The sequence below is a fragment of the Macaca thibetana genome, chromosome 7, assembly GCF_024542745.1.
Source record: "Macaca thibetana thibetana isolate TM-01 chromosome 7, ASM2454274v1, whole genome shotgun sequence".
NCBI lineage: Eukaryota > Metazoa > Chordata > Mammalia > Primates > Cercopithecidae > Macaca > Macaca thibetana.
Genome location: NC_065584.1, coordinates 128,165,991 through 128,173,155, shown reverse-complemented (window position 1 = coordinate 128,173,155; position 7,165 = coordinate 128,165,991). Strand labels below are relative to the sequence as shown.

General features: G+C 44.3%; 1 protein-coding gene across 29 annotated transcripts in view; it reads right to left on the bottom strand.

The window, feature by feature from the left end:
- HYPK (huntingtin interacting protein K) overlaps positions 1-7,165 on the bottom strand; it is a 171,171-nt gene that overhangs the window by 80,237 nt on the left and 83,769 nt on the right. Inside the window, exon 1 of one of the 29 annotated variants that reach the window (XM_050799620.1) lies at positions 3,358-3,361. The exons of the other annotated variants lie outside the window; for them this stretch is intronic. The gene's annotated coding sequence lies outside the window, so the exon portion shown is untranslated. Of the gene's footprint in view, positions 1-3,357; positions 3,362-7,165 lie in introns of those variants that run through there. 29 annotated transcript variants of the gene reach the window in all.

Below are 7,165 nucleotides of genomic sequence, written 5' to 3'. Positions count from 1 at the left end.
AAAATTTTAGCTGGATGTGGTGGCAGATGCTTGTAATCTCAGCTACTCGGGAACCTGAGGCAGGAGAATCACTTGAAGCTGGGAGGCAGAGGTTGCAGTGAGCCAAAATCGCGCCACTGCGCTCCACCCTGGGCAACAGAGTGAGACTCCGTCTCAAAAAAAAAAGTGTGTAGGTGTCTAATAGATATTCCTAGTAGCTGCTCAGTAGTCTGTCTGTGAAATAAGGGATATTGAAAGGCATAAGGTCGAGAAAAAGAGTTAGTTCAAGCTGAGTGTGGTGATGTGTGCCTCTAGTCCCAGCTATGAACTGAGGCAGGATTGTTTGAGTCTGGGAGTTCGAGGCTGCAGCAAGTTAGGATCATACCACTGCATTCCAGCCTGGGCAACATAGCAAGACCCTGTCTCTAAAAAAGAACAAAACAAGTTAGTTCAGATGCCAGTGGAGACTGTGTTCCTTAGCTTTCTATCCTTTCCACAGCTCCTGAATCCGATTGATTTCTTGACTTTATCATTATAGCTTCCACCCTTCCTGCAACCTCTACTGCCTGATTATGGTCCTAATTTTACCTTCTCCCTCTCTGATGCATAGGTAAAGGCCTCTCTGTGGAGTAAGGAGATCTTCAGAGCTGTTAGTTTAACTAATTGAGAAGTGTTGTTTCCATTGCCTGTTTTACTCATGTTGCTTCTCTTGTGAACCATTAACTTTAATTGGATATTATTTTTACCTGTTACTGGACCAAAAGTCTCTATTTCATTTTGCCATTGCTCGGGGCAGTGTTCAAATCAGTAAGTGTTGTACAGGTTTTTAGTGTTAGAAGGGATTTCAGAGTTAATCTGTCTCCCACCAAAGCAGGAACACCTTTTAGAACATCACTGAAAGGAGGATTATCCAGGTAATGCTTAATGTTTCTAGTTATTTGGTATTCATTATGTAGAAGGGATCCCATTCCATTGTTAGAAGACTTAAGTCTTTAGACATGTTTATAATTAAAAATTGTATCACTTATTGAGTGTTTAACATGTATGAGGATATTTATATATTTAGTATGTATATACTGTATATAGAGTATGCATATTTCATAAAATAATCTTATATGGAAGATAGCGTCCTATTTTTAGAGATCAGAAATCTAAGGCCTAAAGAAATTAAGTAAGTTAAGTAACTTGCCCAAGAGCATATACCAAGTAAGAGGTAGAGCTAAGGTTCTAACTCAGGTTAAAAATTCCGAGTTGAGAAAAAAATCAGTTGAAGCCATTTAAACAACAAAATAGCTTACTGGAGACTGGGAAGTTCATAGGTAGTATAGCTTCAGGATTGATTTAATGTAAAAATTCACTGTTGTTAGATCTGTGGTTTTGTTTCTCTGGAATTTTGCTATCTGCGCTCTCCTCCACGTGTTCTTGTTATTCTCAGACTGGCTTCACTTGGGTAGCCAGATAATTTTCTGAAGCGCCTAGGCTTGCATACCTATTTACCCATATCCAGGGGAAGAGAGCCAGTGACTCCTTTCTCAGTCAATGAACAAAATGTTTGAGCTTTGGGTCACAATCATGGTTATTCTTGGAGTGAAGATACTGATGGGGAGGAAGCATGAAGCCTCTGGAGTGCTGTAGATATGTTCCATATCTTGATCTGCATGGTGGTTACACAGGTATATATAGATGTAAAAATTCAACAATTTTTTTTTTTTTTTTTTGAGACAGAGTCTCGCTCTCTCGCCCAGGCTGGAGTGCAGTGGCCGGATCTCAGCTCACTGCAAGCTCCGCCTCCCGGGTTCCTGCCATTCTCCTGCCTCAGCCTCCCGAGTAGCTGGGACTACAGGCGCCCGCCACCTCGCCCGGCTAGTTTTTTGTATTTTTTAGTAGAGACGGGGTTTCACCATGTTAGCCAGGATGGTCTCGATCTCCTGACCTCGTGATCCGCCCGTCTTGGCCTCCCAAAGTGCTGGGATGACAGGCTTGAGCCACCGCGCCCGGCAAAATTCAACAATTTTTGAAAAAAGTCAACAATTGACTTCAACCTCCACTCCTCTACAGACACATCCTGACCACCACTCTGATTGGACCAAGAAGTTAGGTCGTATGCTTACATCTGAACGAATTGTTGAGGTAAGGTGAATGTGATGGAATCACTAATTAAGGCTTTCTCCTGAGCTGGAGGTAAGGTCAGTAACACCCAACCTAAAGTAAGGGCTGCTACCCAAATGGGGAAGAAATAAAAGGGGGCAATAAGGAGGTAATTATAAAGTCCTCACCTAGGAGTGTGTCTGGCAAAAAGGCCAAGATGGGGAGAAGGCAAATGAATTGAATGTCCAGAATAAACAAATCTATGAAGACAGAAAGTAGATTAGTGGTTTCTTGGGGGTTGGGGAGGGAGGAATTGAGACTGATAGGTATAGGGTTTCTTTGGCAAGTGATGGAAATGTTCTGGAATTAGATAGCCTTGAATAGTTCAACAATATGATATGTTTTTAAAAACACTGAATTGGGCCAGGTGCAGTGGCTCACGCTTGTAATCCCAGCAGTTTGGGAGGCCAAGGCAGGCAGATCACCTTAAGTCAGGAGTTCGAGATCAGACTGGCCAACATAGTGAAACCCTGTCTCTACTAAAAATACAAAATTAGCCAGGCGTGGTGGCGGGTGCCTGTAATCCCAGCTACTTGGGAGGCTGAGGCAGGAGAATTGCTTGAACCCGAGAGGTGCAGTTTGTGGTGAGCCAAGAGCGCACCATTGCACTCCAACCTGGGCAACAAGAGTGAAACTCCATCTCAATAAAATAAAAAATAAAAAAAGAGCTAGACTGGAGCATCATCCATTGAACTTGGCAATCAGAATATAATAAACATCATAAGACATAATAAGGAAGCATTATTTCATAAATCTTACATATGTTATCCACAAAGGAGATGCTCTTGAGTAGCTTTGCTCAAAGTGTGATCTGAAGACGAGCAGAATTGGCTTCATCTGGTCATTTGTTAGAAGCGTAGAATCTCTTTCACTATCACAACACTAAAAAATAAATAATTTAAAAAATAAGTGTAGAGGCTGGGCACGGTGGCTTATACCTGTAAACCCAGCACTTTGGGAGGCAGAGGTGGGCGGATCACGAGGTCAGGAGTTCGAGACCAGCCTGACCAACACGGTGAAACCCCGTCTCTACTAAGAATACAAAAATTAGCAAGGTGTGGTGGCACACACCTGTAATCCCAGCTACTCAGGAGGCTGAGGCAATAGCATCACTTGAACCTGGGAGGCGGAGGTTGCAGTGAGCCGAGATCACGCCACTGCTCTTCAACCTAGGCAACAGAATGAAACTGTGTCTCAAAAAAAAAAAAAAAAAAGGATCTGAGGCCCCATCCCCCTGGCCTATTAAATCAGGTAACGTAGCTGCACATAAAAGATTCAGAGTGGTTAGGCGTGGTGACTCATTCCTGTAATCCTAGCACTTTGGGAGGCCAAGGCAGGTGAATCATGAGGTCAGGAGTTCAAGACCAGCCTGGCCAACGTGGTGAAACCCTGTCTCTACTAAAACTACAAAAATTAGCCAGGTGCGGTGGCACGTGCCTGTAATCCCAGCTACTCAGGAGGTTGAGGCAGGAAAATCGCTTGAACCTGGCTGGCAGAGGTTGCAAAAAAAAAAAAAAAGATTCAAAGGCCCTCCTTTATAGGTATTTGATGAATATTCCCTCCTTCCCTTTTTCCCCCAACACTACACAGATGTACCCTCCTGACTTTTTTTTTTCTTTTCTTCACTTTTCCTTCTTTTTTTCTTTTCTTCCTTGTTACTTTCCCTCCCTTCCTTCCTGCCTCTGCCTCTGCCTGTCTCCCCTGCCCCTTCTCTCTTTCTTTCTTTTTGCCACACAGAGCTGGCTGTGCAGGAGACTGGAGTTTTATTGTTATTACTCAAATTAGTCTTGTCTCCTGACGTTTCGAGATGGAGTATCACTCTGTCGCCCAAGCTGTAGTGCAGTGGCACAGTCTCTGCTCATTACAACCTCCGCCTCCTGGGTTTAAGCGATTCTCGTACCTCAAGTAACCGCGACTACAGTCACACACCACCACGCCTGGCTAATTTCTGTATTTTTAGTAGAGATGGGTTTTTTTGCCATGTTGGCCAGGCTGGTCTTGAACTCCTGGCCTCAAGTAATCCGCCCCCTTGGCCTCCCAAAGTGCTATGATTACAGGCGTAAGCCACCGTGCCCGACCTGAAAGAAGCTTTTCTAGCGTACATTTTCTCTATAAGGCACATTACAGCCTTCTTGTTCTAAAACCACCACACAACACTTTGGCATTAAGCTTAAGAGCCGTTTTAAACATTGAAATCACCAACAAATAGCCCCACAACACAAAAGGTGCATCACTAGATAGACCTTAAAAAAGACACTGGCTGGGCACGGTGGCTAACCCCTGTAATCCCAGCACTTTGGGAGGCTGAGGCGGGCAGATCACGAGGTCAGGAGATTGAGACCATCCTGGCCAACATGGTGAAACCCTGACTCTACTAAAAATACAAAAAATAGCTGGGGTGGTGGCACGTGTCTGTAATCCCAGCTACTCGGGAGGCTGAGGGAGGAGAATCACTTGAACAAGGGGGTCAGAGGTTGCAGTGAGCTGAGATCGCCACTGCACTCCCGCCTGGTGACACAGCAAGACTCCGTCTCAAAAAAAAAAGACACTTACTAATATTTACACCATGAGAGCTGCAACAAGAAGGCAGAGCACTGCCTTGTTCCACCTTAGCTGGGAACGTGTATCAGGTGACTCAAACTTGTCACCTCTCAATACAAGTCTGTGAATGACCTCAGTAGCACTGTAGGTATTGATTTTGGGTTACAAACACATTTAGTGACTAGGCAAATCCACTAATACAGAACTCACAAGTGTCGAAGACTGACTGTAAATGCTGTGGTAGTTTGGAGCCTCGGGCTATTTTGACCTTGTGACACTGCCATCTCAACATGTAGTTTCTAGGTTGCCTCAACAGCGAAGAGATTGTTGGAGGCTCATTTGCTAGCTCTTAAATTCTTTGGTCAACCACAGTCCATTGAACAGAACTAATCACCTGAGCCCACCTAACTGCAAGAGATCTGGGAAATGTGAGGAACACCTAGATATCTAGTAAGCAATTAATATTTCAGTTACAAAAGCCAAAACAAAAAAAGAGAAAAATAATTGTACTTTACAAAGGGAGGCATCTGGCTGAGTGCGGTGGCTCATGCCTGTAATCCTAGCACTTGGGAGGCCGAGGCAGGCAAATTGCCTGAGCCCAGGAGTTTGAGACCAGCCTGGGCAATGTGGCGAAACCCTGTCTCTACTAAAAATACAAAACAAGCAGTTGCGCATGGTGGTGCACACCAATAATCCCAGCTACTCAGGAGGCTGAAGCATGAGAATTGCTTGAACCCGGGAGATGGAGTTTGCAGTGAGCTGAGATGACACCACTGCACTGCGGCCTGGGTGACAGAGTGAGACTCAGTTAAAAAAAAAAAAAAAAGGCCGGGCGCGGTGGCTCAAGCCTGTAATCCCAGCACTTTGGGAGGCCGAGACGGGTGGATCATGAGGTCAGGAGATCGAGACCATCCTGGCTAACACGGTGAAACCCCGTCTCTACTAAAAAATACAAAAAAAAACTAGCCGGGCGAGGTGGCGGGTGCCTGTAGTCCCAGCTACTCCGGAGGCTGAGGCAGGAGAATGGCGTGGACCCGGGAGGCGGAGCTTGCAGTGAGCTGAGATCCGGCCACTGCACTCCAGCCTGGGAGACAGAGCGAGACTCCGTCTCAAAAAAAAAAAAAAAAAAAAAAAAAAAAAAAAGGCATCTGGGTTTTTTTTTGTTGTTTTTTGTTTTTTGAGACAGAGTTTCACTCTTGTTTCCCAGGCTGGAGTGCAGTGGTGCGATCTCGGCTCACTGCAACCTCCGCCTACCAGTTTCAAGCGATTCTCCTGCCTCAGCCTCCCAAGTAGCTGGGACTACAGGCACATGCCACCACGCCCAGCTGATTTTTTTGTATTTTTTAGTAGAGACAGGGTTTCACTATGTTGGCCAAGATGGTCTCAATCTCTTGACCTCATGATCCGCCCGCCTTGGCCTCCCAAAGTGCTGGGATTACAAGCCTGAGCCACCGCGACCGGCTAGGCAGGCATCTGTTCTTGTCAGGCAGAGAGTGCCCTGTGGGAGTTTTGGGGAGTGAGGATGTTTCAGAGTTCTCAACTCCTGTGGCTCTTCCCAGGTATATCCATTCTAACTGGCAAATCACAGAGTGTTCTAGTTATCACCAGTCTTATCCATTTCATTTCATTTTAGCAGGACGTATGATTAATTTCTTGTTCTGGACCCTTGTAATTTAAATTTGCTGGTTGTTCTCTGTTTCCATTTGGTCATCTGTAGGTTGGAACTTGTCTCGCTCTTGTTGAACTTTATCAAATTATAAGCAATAACCAATACACTCAAATAGCCTGGTATATTTGACATAAACCCTAAGCACTTCGCCCTCAGTTTGCACATAGTCTGAATCCTTAGCAGCAAGAGAATTGCTTAATCAACGGCTTACAACAGCAGAACATGGACTGCCAGGAAATTTTCCATGCTGAGTTGAGGGAATCCTCATTGTTTCTCTCTCTGGTTGACTCAACTAGTTCCATATTTGTTCTGAAGGTCTTTCACTCAAGATACAACTTCCAGATAATCATTTATGTCTTCATTAGAACTCCTTTAGTTTCAAGTAGAAAAAATCGTCTTGAGCTATTCTAATAAAGTAATAGTAACACTGAGTGAATGTTTATTCTGTACCAGTGTCTGGCACGTAATAAGTGCTTAATCTTTGTTGAATGAATGCTAGACATTGCACTAAGCACTTTAAATACATTATCTAATTTAATTCTCACAAAAACTCTACACTAGGATTTTTTCCTTTTTACAGTAAAAACAACAACAGCAACAACAACCACAACAACAAAAAACCAAAAACAGATTTAGAAGCTGCCCCAGGACACACAGCTAGTAAATGCTGGAACCAGGGTTTGAACCTAGACCATCTCATTTTTTGCTACCCTATGAGGAAAAAAGGAGAATTTTTTTTGTTTTGTTTTGTTTTTGTTTTTTTTTTTGAGACGGAGTCTCGCTCTGTCGCCCAGGCTGGAGTGCAGTGGCACGATCTCGGCTCGCTGC